Source organism: Vicugna pacos, chromosome 33 (genome assembly GCF_048564905.1).
Source record: "Vicugna pacos chromosome 33, VicPac4, whole genome shotgun sequence".
NCBI lineage: Eukaryota > Metazoa > Chordata > Mammalia > Artiodactyla > Camelidae > Vicugna > Vicugna pacos.
The window spans coordinates 14,567,809-14,581,527 of NC_133019.1; the positions used below are offsets into that span (position 1 = coordinate 14,567,809).

The 13,719-nt window shown below is 38.7% G+C and overlaps 1 protein-coding gene and 1 non-coding gene across 2 annotated transcripts in view; both read right to left on the reverse strand.

The window, feature by feature from the left end:
- LOC102526706 (NXPE family member 2) overlaps window positions 1–13,719 on the reverse strand; it is a 48,507-nt gene that overhangs the window by 20,715 nt on the left and 14,073 nt on the right. The gene's annotated exons all lie outside the window — the stretch shown is intronic.
- On the reverse strand, window positions 12,709–12,815 carry LOC116276793 (U6 spliceosomal RNA). Its single transcript, XR_004186297.1, has one exon. It is a non-coding gene; the product is annotated as a U6 spliceosomal RNA (small nuclear RNA).

Here is a 13,719-nt window from a genome sequence, read left to right on the forward strand (position 1 = left end):
TGTTGAAGTCTTCTATTTCCTTGTTAATCTTCTGCCTAACTGTTCCAACCTTGTTGGAAATGGGATATTGAAGTCCCCATTATTGGGTTTTTTGGTTTATTATACATTTTAATTGAAATATAATTGACATATAATATTATGCTAGTTTTAGTTGTACTGCATAGTGATTGACATTTACATGCATTGCAAAATGTTTCCATTATTGTTGAATTGTCTATTTCTCCCTTTAATTCTGTCAGTTTTTGCTTCATGTGTTTTGGAGCTCTATTGTTAGACACATATTTTTCTAATTGCCATATATCCATGACGAATTAGCCCTTTTATCATTAGAAAATATTCCCCTTTATTTCTTTTAACCTTATTTGTTTTAAAATCTATTTGGTCTGATATTAGTATAGCTATCCCAGCTTCCTTATGACCACTGTATGAATAATATGTCTTTTGTCATCATTTTGCTTCCAGTCTGTTTATATCATTAAGTGTAGTGTATCTCCTTTGTCAGTGCATAGTTGCATCTTGTCTTATTAACTAATCTGGTAATCTCTGCCTTTTGATTGGACTGTTTAATCCATTCACATTTAATGTTATCATTGAGATATTTGCTTTATTTTGTGTTTTCAATATGTCCCATGTCTTTTTGTTCCTCTGTTTCTTCTTTACTCTTTTCTTTGTATTAAATGAATATTTTCTAGTGTAGTTCTTAATTCCTTTAATTATATTTTGACTATTTTTAGAATTTTTAATGGTTCTTCTAGCACTTGTTGTATACAGTAGATTATCATTATTCATGGTAGCTATGTCCTATAGTTATATTTATGCGTCTGGGTCAGGACAGATGCTACCACCCAGTTTCCATTGCACAACATAGTGATTTGATATTTCTTATTTCTACAGATTTCAAAATGATCACCACAGTAAGTCTAGTCATGATATGTCAACATATGATATTAGATAGTTATTGACTATATTCCCAACACCATATATTGCATACCTGTGATTTGTTTATTTTGCAGCTGAAGTTTTGTACCTCTTAATTGTCTCCACTTTTTTCTTTTCATTTTTATCTTTCTGATTTACATGTTTCCACTTTGTCTTTCAACATTTTCACTGATGTATCTAAATGTGGATCTCTGTATACTATCCTAGTTGAATCTGGTTGAGCTTCATGGATATGTAGATTAGTGTTTTTTAATTGAATTTGAGAAATTTTCAACAATTATTCCTTCAAATATTTTTTCTACTCTTTTTTTGCTCTCCTCTTCTGTGTTTCTCCCATTATGCGTATGTTGTTGTGCTTAAAGTTGTGCCACATTATCTATGGGGATCTATTTATTTTTCTCATTATCTTTCTGTTGCTCAGAATATAAATCTCTATCAATTTATCTTCAAATATGGTAACTTACCAATTCAGATCTACTATTGAACTTTCCTTTTCAGTTACTTTTCAACTCTAAAATTTCCACTTTGCTATTTGTTTCTTTATTTTCTCAATAATGTCTCTTTATTGCTGATCTCTCTTTGATGAGATATTGTCATAATACCTTTCTTTAATGTCTTTGAGTAGAATTTCCTTTAGTTCTTTGAATATACAGGCATACTCAGTTTATTGCACTTTGCTTTATTGCATTTTGCAGATACTGTTTTTTACAAATTGAGGGTTTGTGGCAACCCTCCCTCAAGCAAGTTTATTGGCACCATTTTTCCAACAGTATTTGCTCACTTCGTGTCTCTGTGTCAAATTTTGATAACTGCAATATTTTGAATTTTCTTCTTATTTCTATTATTATCTTTGTTATGGTGATCTGTGATCATTGACCTTTGATGTTACTATTATTGTTTTGAGGCACAATGAACTACACTCACTTAAGACAGTGAACTTCATTGATAAGTATGTGTGTTCTGACTCCTCCACCAAACTGCTCTTTCTCCTCCTCTCCTCGGGCCTCCTTATTCCCTGAGATGCAACAATATTGAAATTAGGCAAATTAGTAACTCTACCGTGGCTTCTAAGTGAAAGGAAGATTCTTATGTCTCTCAATTTAAATCAAAAGCTGGAAATGATTAAGTTTAGTGAGGAAGGCATGCCAAAAGCTAAGACAGGCAAAAAGCTTGGCTTCTTGCACCACAGTTAGTCAAACTGAATACAAAGGGAAAGTTCTTGAAGGGAATTAAAAGTGCTACTCCAATGAACACACAAATGATAAGAAAGCCAAACAGCCTTATTGCTGATATGGCATATGGCATTTTATTTGTCTGGATAGAAGATCAAATAGCCACCACATTGCCTTAAGCCAAAGCCTAATCTGGGGAGAAGCTCTAACTCTCTTTAATTCTATGAATGCTAAGAGAAGTAAGGAAGCTATAGAAGAAAAGTTTGAAGCTAGAAGAGGTTGGTTCATAAGGTTTAAAGAAAGAAGCCATCTGCATAACATGAAAGTACAAGGTGAAGCAGCAAGTTATCCAGATGATCTAGCTAAGATAATTAACGATGGATGCTATACTAAACAAAAGGTTTTTGGTGGAGGCAAAATGGCCTTATATTGGAGGAAGAAGCCATCCAGGACTTTCATAGCCAGAAAGGTGAAGTTAATATCTAGCTTCAAAAGACCGGCTGACTTTCCTGTTAGGGGCTAATGCAGCTGGTGACTTTAAGCTGAAGCCAGTGCTCATTTACCATTCCAAAAACCCTGAGGTCTTTAAGAATTTTGTTATGTCTACTTTGCCTGTGTTTTATAAATGACACAACAAAGTCTGGATGATAGCTCATCTATTTACAACATGGCTTACCAAATATTTTAAGCCCACTGTCTGAGACCTACTGCTCAGGAAAAAAAAAGATTCCTTTCAAAATATTACTGCTTATTGACAATGTGCCTGGTCACCCAAGAGCTCTGATGCAACTGAACAAGATTAATGTTTTCATGTCTGCTAATGTAACACCCATTCTGCAACACATGGATCAAGGAGTAATTTCAACTTTCAAATCTTATTATTTAAGAAATACATTGTGTAAGGCTATAGCTGCCATAGATAGTGATTCCTCTAATGGATCTGGGGAAAGTAAATTAAAAATCTCTGGAAAGGATTCACCATTCGAGCTGCCATTAAGAACATTTGTGATTCGTGGGAAGAGGTCAAAATATCAACATTAACAGGAGTTTAGAAGAAATTGATTCCATTTCTCATGGATGACTTTGAGGGGTTCAAGACTTCAGTGGAGGAAGTCACTGCCAATGTGGTGAAAATTGCAAGGGACCTAGAATTAGAAGTGGAGCCTGAAGATGTGACTGAATTGCTGTAATCTAATAGCAAAACATTCATACATGAAGAGTTGCTTCTTATGGATGAGCAAAGAAAGTGGTTTCTTGAGATGGAATTCACTCCTGATGAATAGGCTTGAAGATTGTTGAAATGGCAACAAAGGGTTTAGAATATTACATGAACTTAGTTGCAAAGCAGCAGCAAAGTTTGAGAGGATTGACTCCAATTTTGAAAGAAATTCCACTGTGGGTAAAATGCTATCAAACAGCATTGCATACTACAAAGAAACCATACATGAAAGGAAGAGTCAATCGATGTGGCAAACTTCATTGTTGTCTTATTTTAGAAGTTGCCACAGCCATTCCCACCTTCAGCAACCCTGATCAGTCAATATCTATCCAGGCAAGATGCTTCACCAGCAAAAAGATTATTACTCACTGAAGACTTAGAAGATAGTTAGCATTTCTTAGCAATAATGTATTTTTAACTAAGGTATGTACATCTTTTAAACATAATGCTATTGCACACTTAATAGGTTACAGTATGGTATAAACATAATCTTTATATGTCTTGGGGACCAAAGGACTCATTTGACTTGCTTTATTGTGATACTTTATTTCATGGTCTGGAACTGAATCTATCATATCTCCAAGGTATGCCTGCATTTATAATGATTGTTTCAAAGGTTTTGTCTACTAGATCTGACACCTTGGTCTTCGCTGGGGCAGTTTCTGTTGTTTGCTTTTTTTCCCCCTGTGCTGGGGTCAATCTTTCCTGTTTCTTTGCATGTCTCATATTTTTTGTTGAAAACTAAACATTTCAAATAACGTATTGAAGTAACTCTCTACACTGCTCTCCCCCTCTGGAGCAGGGTATTGTTGTTGTTTGCTTATTTATTCTTGTTAATTTGTTTAGTGACTTGGCTGGAGTGTTTTAGTAAAGTCTGTTTGCAGAAGCTGGAGTATGTAACCTCTGACGTTGCTCCTTAGAAGGTGTAACCCTGGGAATGCATACAATCCCCGAGGTAACAGTGGTTTTATCAGGCTCTCTTTGACTATCTCTTATTCTGTGCTCTCTGTTAAGCTGTCTGCATCTGTTGGTATAACACCCAGCTGTTAGGCTCCAGTAATTGTGGATTGATGGCTCCATTATTTTTGACCAATCTGATTAAATGTGGGCCCCTCTGCAACGGCAATCTTTGAAATTAGAAGTTGAGGTTTGTTTCAACTCTAGAGGGCTCTTAGCTGCCTCTTTCCATGGCTCTCTCTGATAAACTAGTCAGTCTATGGTTTAGCTTATTGCTCTCAAGTAACTACCAGCCTCATCTTAATTGCCTACCAGCAGTATCTGTACTGCTTTTGAGAGTGTCCTAAGGCTTGAACTTCCCAGATAAAGTCGATTCCATTGGGGAGATCTTTGGAGTATTCTGTTCTGTATCCTGCCTTTCTAAAACCTCTGCTATTGCTCCAGAACTGAGGACTGGGACAGTAGCCCACTGTCTTCAGAGGGACACACTAGCTTCGTACACAGATCTTCTCAGCTTGTCTCTTCCAGCAAGTAAGCTGGAGTGGGGGGTGATTAGGGCCCAGTATTATTAGCCTACCACACCTGGAATAGAGTTTCTTCCCTATAAGCAGAGGCTAGAAGGAGGAAGAGAGCCCCTGATTTCTCAACCATTCTTGCCTGGACTAGAGCTTCTGCAGCATGGAGCTGGAGAGGTGAGAAATGCTGGTGGCTTGGCCCTTTTGGAGAGATACCCTCTACTGGAAGCTAGGGAAAGGGGATGCCCTGTGTCCTTGGTCACACCCACCAGCATGGAGTTTCTGTCATTCTGAATGGGGGGAGTGGGGAGGATGGGTGGAGGAAGGAAGCACCTCATGTCTCAAATGCTATAAACTATTGCTGTTCTTACTGAAAGCTAGTAGATTTTCTTTTAAACATGTTTGTTAATTTGCCGTATGCTCTTAGGATAAGTTAGGATAATGTCCGGAGACTTTAAACCTTTGTTTATTTTAGAATTTTCACCAGTTCTGGTTGTTTCGCTGGAAAGAGGGACCGTGTTGCTCCTCAAACCACTGTTCTGAAACTTGTCTCTGGATTCTTACTGTTTTCAAAGTCAGCCCTGAGCTTTTCTGTGCAGCTTTAAACGAGCCCAGCCCTTCCGGCTGCTGCTTCGTGGAGCTGGGAATCGGATGACAGCAGCCCTGAGCTAAAACGTGAGAGATTCCACTCTTCTTATCAAGGTTCAGCAGTTTTTCTCAGACAAATTCTTTTCTATTTGTTGTATGAATTTGGTCAACTTCCAGATTTCTGAAATGATTGTTTTGGATAATTTAGTCCAGTTGGTTTTAGGCGGAAGGATTTGCCAAGGCTCAAATTCTCCCATTCCATAAGTCATGCCCTAGTAGTCTGTTTTTATACTTATAGTGTCCATTAAAGGATTTTTTCACATGGATGTTAATAGCAGTTTTATTTTTTTAACTGAAGTATTGTCGATTTACAACGTTGTGTTAGTTTCTGGTGTACAGCACAGTGATTCAGTTATAAATGTATATAGTCCTTTTCATATTCTTTTTCACTCTAGGATATTACAAGGCATCCTGTTCTATACAGTAGAACCTTGTCATTTCCATTAAAGATTAACAAAGTACTTATTGATATTTTATAAAGAAAAATATATAGTCACAGTCCCTATCCACACCCGTTATCTTTCTAACCTGCTCCTTTCCCCACTTGTCTTCTGTGTCTGACCAGGCTGTAAATTACCTCGTGTTCATTCATGCCTTCATGGCTGTGCCCTTCCTCATTCTTCCCTCTGGGGTATCCTTCACTCTCTTTCACTTGCTTAATTCCTACCTATATCAATCAGGGTCCACTCAAGAAAACAGAAACCATACACTAGATATTTCAACAGAGACAAGTTACATTGGAGAATAAGTTAAACAGATATTTCAAAGAGCCAGAGGGGAAGAACAGTGAGCTACACGAGACAGTAACCGCCAGAAGCAGCCACCACCCCAGGGCAGGGGGAGCAGAAGGAGGAGGTGGGGTTATCAAAACCCACAAGCTTTAACGAGGGGCTCAGTGAAGTAAGAGAAACTAAGCAGTGGGTACTACCCCAGTGGATGCTGAAAGTCTGAGGAGAGGACAGTAAAGAATAGCTCTTGAAGAGCCAAAAGAAACTAGATACCATTGCCAGAATGAAAGGCAGTTTATGGGTCTTCACTGGCAGGAACAGGAAGCAGACAGGAAGGAACAGTCCCTGTCTTCTTTCAGTCTTGAAGTCTCTCTCTAGTGTCCTAGCAGGGACCCACCCCACTGGGGTTTGCAAAGTCCCAGCCCTAGCATCACAAAGCAGAATATAGAAAGTTGGTTTGGAGTTGGGGGCAATAGTGTATGTAGTAACAGGCACTGTCCATCTGCCTAAATTTACCTCAAATGTCATTTCTAAGAAGACTTCCTGGATACCCTTCTCCCTAGTCAAGGCTGGAGCCCATTCTTTGTGTCCCCATAGGACATCAATCTCACTTCTGTCATAGAACTTATCACAATGTGTGCATTTACTTCTTTTTGTTTATGACCTAAAGTCAGGAACTGTGTCTTTCATTCCCATGGCCTCTGTGCATTAGTTATCCATTGCTGTGTAACTTAGTGGCTTAAATCCATAAACGTTTATTATCTTGGCTTGTGCGGTTAAGAATTCAGGAGTGACTTAGAGTGGTTCTAGCTCAAGGTCTCTTGTGAGGTTGCTGTCAAGATGGCAGCTGGAGATGCAATCATCATCTGAAGGCTTGACTGGGGTAAGATCTACTCCTAAGATGGTTTACTCATATGGCTGTTGTCAGGAGGCCTCAATTCTTCACTTTCTGTTAGCAAGAGGCCTTGGGTCCTCACCATGTGAAACTGCTTGAGTGTCCTCATGACATGGCAGCTGGCTCCCCATAAAGCAAGGAATCCAAGAGAGAAAGCAAGGTGGAAACCATGATGTCTTGTATGATCTAATCATACTATCACTTCCACCAAGTTATATTTGTTACAAAGAAGTCAAGTTCAGCCCCACTCAAGAGGTGGAGAATCAAGTAGTCTCCACTTCTCAAAGGGAAGCATATCAAAGAATTTATAGACGGTACTTTAAATCCAGCACAGTGAGTGAGATGTAGCTTGTTTTAATTAACGAATGCATGGCTTCCAACTGAATAAATACTTAAAAATCTGTCACTTCAAAGTGATGCTTTAAATCAGTGTTTTAGGAGAAGCTTGTCTAGTTATTAATTATAATTAGGCTAATTAAAAAAACCTTTCTCCTTTTACCTTCACTCTGCTGCTCTGTTTCTAGGTCTTCTGACTTGTAAAGTGAAAAGAATGAAATTAGAAAAATTCAGAAAGATATTTTTTCAGGTTTTATAAGAGCAAAACTAGTTCCATTATTCTCTGTCAATCAGAATCTGGGGGGGTGGGTAATAGCTCAGTGTTAGAACACATGCTTAGCATGCATGAGGTCCTGGGTTCAATCCCCAGTATCTCCATTTTTAAAAAAAAGTTAGAATTTGGACCTTCATGAAAATAGCTGTGGGTACTTAGATGACTCAATGGACCATAGGGTTCTCAAAGCACAGGTCGAACAGCAGCCAGCATATAGTAGATTCTCAATAAAAATTTGTTGAATGAATGAAAGAATGACTCTTGTTATGGACTGAATGTGTGTCTCCCCTCCTAAATCCATATGTTGAAATTCTAACCCTCAGTGTGAATATATTAAGAGATGGGGCCTTTGAAAGGAGATTAGGTCTTGAAAGTGGTACCCTCATGATGAGATTAGTGCCCTCATGAAAGGGACCCCAGAGAGCTGTCTTGCCCTCTTTCTACCATGCGAGGACTCAGCCAGAGCCAGCAGTCTGCAGCCCATCAGAACCCAACCATGCTGGCACCTCGATACTAGATTTCCAGCCTCCAGAAGTGTAGAATTAAAATATGTTCTTTATAAGCTGCCCAGTCCATGGTCATTTGTTATAGCAACTCAAGTGGACTAAGACAAACATGTACAGACTTCAGAGGTGGGGAGCTCAGATGTTCTTTAATGTCCAACGCTGCATTTGTGTGTCTGAGGGATGTACATATGGGTGTCTTTTGTGTCTGTCTCAGCCTATCAACAGCCAACGTTGTGGACGGGCCCTAGTGGTTCTTATTATAATTGCAAGACACCCTTCAGCAATAAACACCAGAAAACTTTGAAAAAATAAAGGTTAATACCTTGTAGGACCTGGAAATTATATGGCAAACCTAGGGCCATGAGGTCACAGGATGGGTAGGGAGGGCTGAGTTTCTGCTTTTACTGAGGTTGAGGGTGTGGGCCTAGTGCTTCACAGGCCCACCTTCTATAAGTAAATTTTTCCCCATTTTTTAATTGATATACAGGTGATTGCATTAGTTTCTGGTGTACAGCACAGTGATTCAGTTTTATATATATAATATTCTTTTTCATTGTAGGTTACTGAGAGCCATTGAATACAGTTCCCTGTGCTATACAGTAGGACCTTGATGTTTATCTATCCTGTACATAGTAGTTTGTATCTGCCAATCCCAAACTCCCAATTTATCCCTCCCTCCCCCTTCCCCACCTAATAACTGTAAGTTTGTTTTCTATGTCTGTGAGTCTCTTTCTATTTCGTAAATAAGTTCATTTGTGCCATTTTTTTAAGATTCCACATAAAAGTGATATCATATGATATTTGCGTTTCTTTGTCTAATTTACTTCACTTAGTATGACCATCTCTAGGTCCATCCATGTTGCTGCAAATAACATTATTTCATCCATTTTTATGGCTGAGTAGTATCCCATTATATGTATATACTGAATCTTCTTTATCCACTCATCTGTCAACGGACACAGGTTGCTTCCATGTCTTGGCTATTGTAAATAGTGCTGCTGTGAGCATTTGGGGTGCATGAATCTTTTCAAATTGGAGTTTTCTCCAGATATATGCCCAGGAGTGGATTGCTAGATCATATGGTAGCTCTTTCTTCAGTCTTTTAAGAAACCTCCATGGTGTTCTCCATAGTGGCTGCATTATTGGTAAATTTAAAACATAAGAGCAGGAATTTGAAGCAAGAAAAGAGAAAAAAAAGAAGTGACCCAAATAGTCAGTAGTCAAATCAAATAGTCAAATAGTCAAAATCATCCAAGATCTCAAAAACAAAGGTGCCTCTGTAGGGGGAAGCCACCTGGTTCTTTGTCTAGCCCTGTGGCTAGCGATGAGTTTACTCGAGATAGCCATCTTTGAAGTGGTTACCTTGGAGATCAAAACTTAAATCAGGAATATGCATTATCAGAAAGAAAAAAAGTTGGCAGGATTTACATTACAGGGTGGGTGTGGTATGTGTGAGAGTATGTGTTTTATATATGTTTTATAGAGAGGGAGGTATATTGTAAATGGGGGGTGGTGTTTGTTTTTCCTTTGATAATTTTGTTCATCATGACTGAACACAAGTTCAGTTCAAACAAAGGCTGTAAATACAAAGAAAACACAGATACATTAAGAAAGCATTCCAAGACAAGTTGGCATTGTGGCTAATGAAAATTTCTCACATGCATTCATTCTGTCCCAATCTAGAGTGAGACTTGGATCTTGGAGACCTCTTTAGAAGCCATTTGGCCAAACCGTCTCTGATTCTTCAGACGAAGAAATGAAAGTTATACGATTTATTGAAAGCTATATAGTCGTTTAAGTGATGGACTTTGGAGAGAACAGATCTTTTAAACTCCAGTCCAGTGAATTTCACTTACAACATATTACCATTTCTGGGGAAAAAATACTATTTTTGTTTGAGAGTCCATAGAATACATTTTAAAACAAATCAGCTGATCTGGGGATACACCTTTTAAATCTTGATAATAATAATCAAATTTTTCTTTTAGGAAGAAAAGTCCTCATCCCCCAGTTAAGGATAATTATGGAAACATGGGGTTTTCACTGTACAGAAGAAGACCCTGACATCAGCTTCAGGCCAGCAAAAAATGTTTTAAAACTAAAAATGGTGATGTGTATCAGGGAGATGATCTTGTAAAGAGGAATGAATCTGCTGCAGGGGAGAAAAAAAAGCAAAGAACTTGTCCGACAGGCTTTAGAGAGAGGGCCAGTCCTCTCTGATGTCTAGAAGATAGCACAAATCACAAAGAAAAGAGATAGGGCCAGTGCAAAGAGCAGCATCGTTGTTCAAAGCTGTGGAAAGAATCTTCAGGGACTGCGCAGTAAGGCTAAAAAGACTGAACACTGAGCATTTACTCACAAGATGCAGGGTAGTGTGGAACAGTGTAGCAACACTGGAATCAGAAAGATGTAAATTCAGTTCCTGCCTCTGCCACTATCTTAGTCCCTTTTCCTGTAAAATGAGAATAATAATAACAGCACAGAGGTTTGCCTGATATATGTTTTGGTGCAAGTAAAGGTCCTAGTGCATTGTCCATGTCCAGTAAATGGTAGCTTTAGTTAGAGTGAGGCACTGTAGGAGACGACATTCCAAGGAGGAGCTTCTAAATTTGATAGTCAGCCCTCCTGAGTCCCTGGATCCTAACTTTGACTTTGCCACCTACATACTCAGAATTATAAATTCTTTCTAACATGCCAAACAACTTCCCACCTACCCTGACTCATATCAATCAGTTCTGGTTCTCCATGTCCTATCCCCCTAACACTCGATGTTAAGTATGTGGGCTTCAGAGAAGTTGACAAAACACTTTAAAAGGTACATGTGTCTTTGCATGCTTTGAATCTTCAGACTTACAAACCCCTTTATTTTTAGAATTGATACATTTAGTACTGATAAAATCCCCAGTTAAGTATGACTACCGATAAGATAAACATCATTACTCTGCCCCATAAAACTTTTAAACTTTGAACAAGTTCAGGCCACTCCCTTTTTTGTGAACAGACCATCAAGACGTGATGAGCATATAACCACAACATTCTGTCAGAGAGCTTGTTGGAGGAAAAATATCAGCACTTCAAATTATTTATCACATAACTGATGAGAAAACATTTTTGAACTAATCTTAAATAGATATTCTGCGCTTTACATCTAGGTGATGAATTAAAAGTTGTTGAGATTTCCCCTTGTGACCCAGTAGGTGATCTGTTTTTCACATTCACACATATTTGAAAATAATGTAATATCTCTGCTTGTTTCTTTGGTTTCTACCCTACCTTTCTGGGATTCTTGTTAAATATAGATACTGACATTTAATTTCTTTCCTCCATAACTTTTAACTTGTCTTCCACATTATTCCAACTCCTTCTTGATGATTTCTGGAGAGTTCCTCAATCTGATCATTCAGTTTACTAATCTGATTTTTGTATACATTCTACTCTTGCACTCAACTATTATTTATTTCAGTTATTATATATTTTAGGCCAAGAATCTTCAACTAGTTCTCCCTTTTGACCGCTCGTTTCTGCCTTACAATCAGGCAATCAGTATCTCTTCTTTCTCTCTCTAATAGTATTTATTATGCTTAATTCTAATTCTTGCTGTATGTGGCCCATTCCTTTTTTCCTTTTTTATATAGTGACTGCAATTCTTCAGTGGTCCCATTAATTTTTCATGTGAGGTCATATGTCCTGGGATTACCAGCTATCAATGACAATGTCTTCCTAGGAGAATAGGTCAAATTCCAAGCCAGCTTGTGCCCTTGGTAGTGAATTTACAGAGATTCATAGACAGGTTCTTTAGTGCTAAGAGCCTGTTTTGATGTGTCCTCAACAGCCAATTCTGTTACTCACATACCTAATCCTGAGTGACTTTTCTGTACCTCCACCCAAGCACGGCTTCCCCCAGAGCTGTCAACCTCTTGTGATCTAGTCATCTGAACCAGAGGTGCTCAACCAGAGGAGGGATTTGGAAATACATGAGGGAAATTTGGGAGTTGCTCTAATGACACTCAGGGCACTCAGGGCAAGGGGCTGTGGATAACAAGCATGCTATAAAGCACAGAAAAATCCCACATGATGAAGTAATGTCCCAAACAAAATGACAGCAGTGCCCCCAGGGGGCAATGATGGGGGAGAGGCTAAAGTTTAGGACTTGGTTATTTATTTGCACAAGTAGGTTTCTCCTCTCTACCGCCAGGGTCTTCTAGTGGTGCCAGATGCTACCATAGTGCCTGCCGTTAGGAGCTGGAAGATGCTCCTGTTTCCCCACCCTACAGTAGCAAGGGGGCAACCAGGGTTCTAACCAGGGCATTGTAAGGAGATTGACAGGACTCGGAATGCTCGTTTCAGACTTTATCCTGTCCATGGCTTCCTGCCCTGGGTTGGCTCCCTATTCCTAAACCCTCACCTCCATCAGGCATATCAGAACCCAATCATCTTGGACTTCCTAGGGATTTCTCACAGTTTTTAAATGTAATTTAATTTTCATATATATTTTTTATTGAAGTATATTCAGTTCACAAAAAATAGAGAATCCTTCACAAATTTGTGTGTCATCCTTGCACAGGGGCCATGTTAATCTTCTCTGTATCATTCTAATTTTAGTATCTGTGCTGCCCAAGTGAGCACTCTCACAGTTTTTATTAATACCTGAACGACTCCACCTCTTCTCACTCCTGTGGCGCCTCCAGGATTGGCTCAAGTGAGGGAATCAGCATCCCCTGTTAGTATCCTATCTTGCCACCTTACGGGAACACTGATTATTGACAATATATGGGGGAAAGGGGGACATGGAAAGCTAATTTTGAAAAATCAGAGCAACCAAAGGAAATTTACCCCAGCAGATAAGTAGATATACAAAGCTGCATTTAAAAAAGGAAAATAAAACCAAAAAAAAGTGTAACACTTAAAGATAAAAAATAGACCAATGAGGATGAAGAGCCCAGAAATATACCAGGTATAGATGGCAACATGAAATGACAGAAGTGCCAGCAGCCATCTATGTGGACATGATGGACTATCTGGTAATTTATTTAGTAGATAATATGGGGGAAAATGAATCCTTTCATGGAGAGAGAGATTATTTTCTCCACTTGAGAAAGGCTTTTAGCTTTTTATTTTGAAATAATTTTAGGGCTACAGAAAAGTTTCAGAAATAGCACAGAGAGTTCTCATATACCTTTCAGCCAGCTTCACTGGATGATAATACCTGTTGTAACCACTGTACAATGCTCACAATGCAGGAAGTTAGCATTGGTATATTAGGGGCTTGTAACCAAACTACAGAGTTTGAGTTTAATCAGCATTTCCACAAATGCCCTTTTCTGTTTCAGAACCCAGTTCAAGGACCCCACATCGCCTTTAGCCATCACGTCTCCTTCATCTCATCCAGTCTCTGAGAGCTGCTTTAGTCTTGCATTTTCATGATCATGCTACTTTTGACGAGTATTAGTGAGTTATTGTCCTCACTAATCTTGTCCTATGCAGTCTTTTCTTATAATTAGATTAGGGTCATGCATTTTTGGCAAGAATA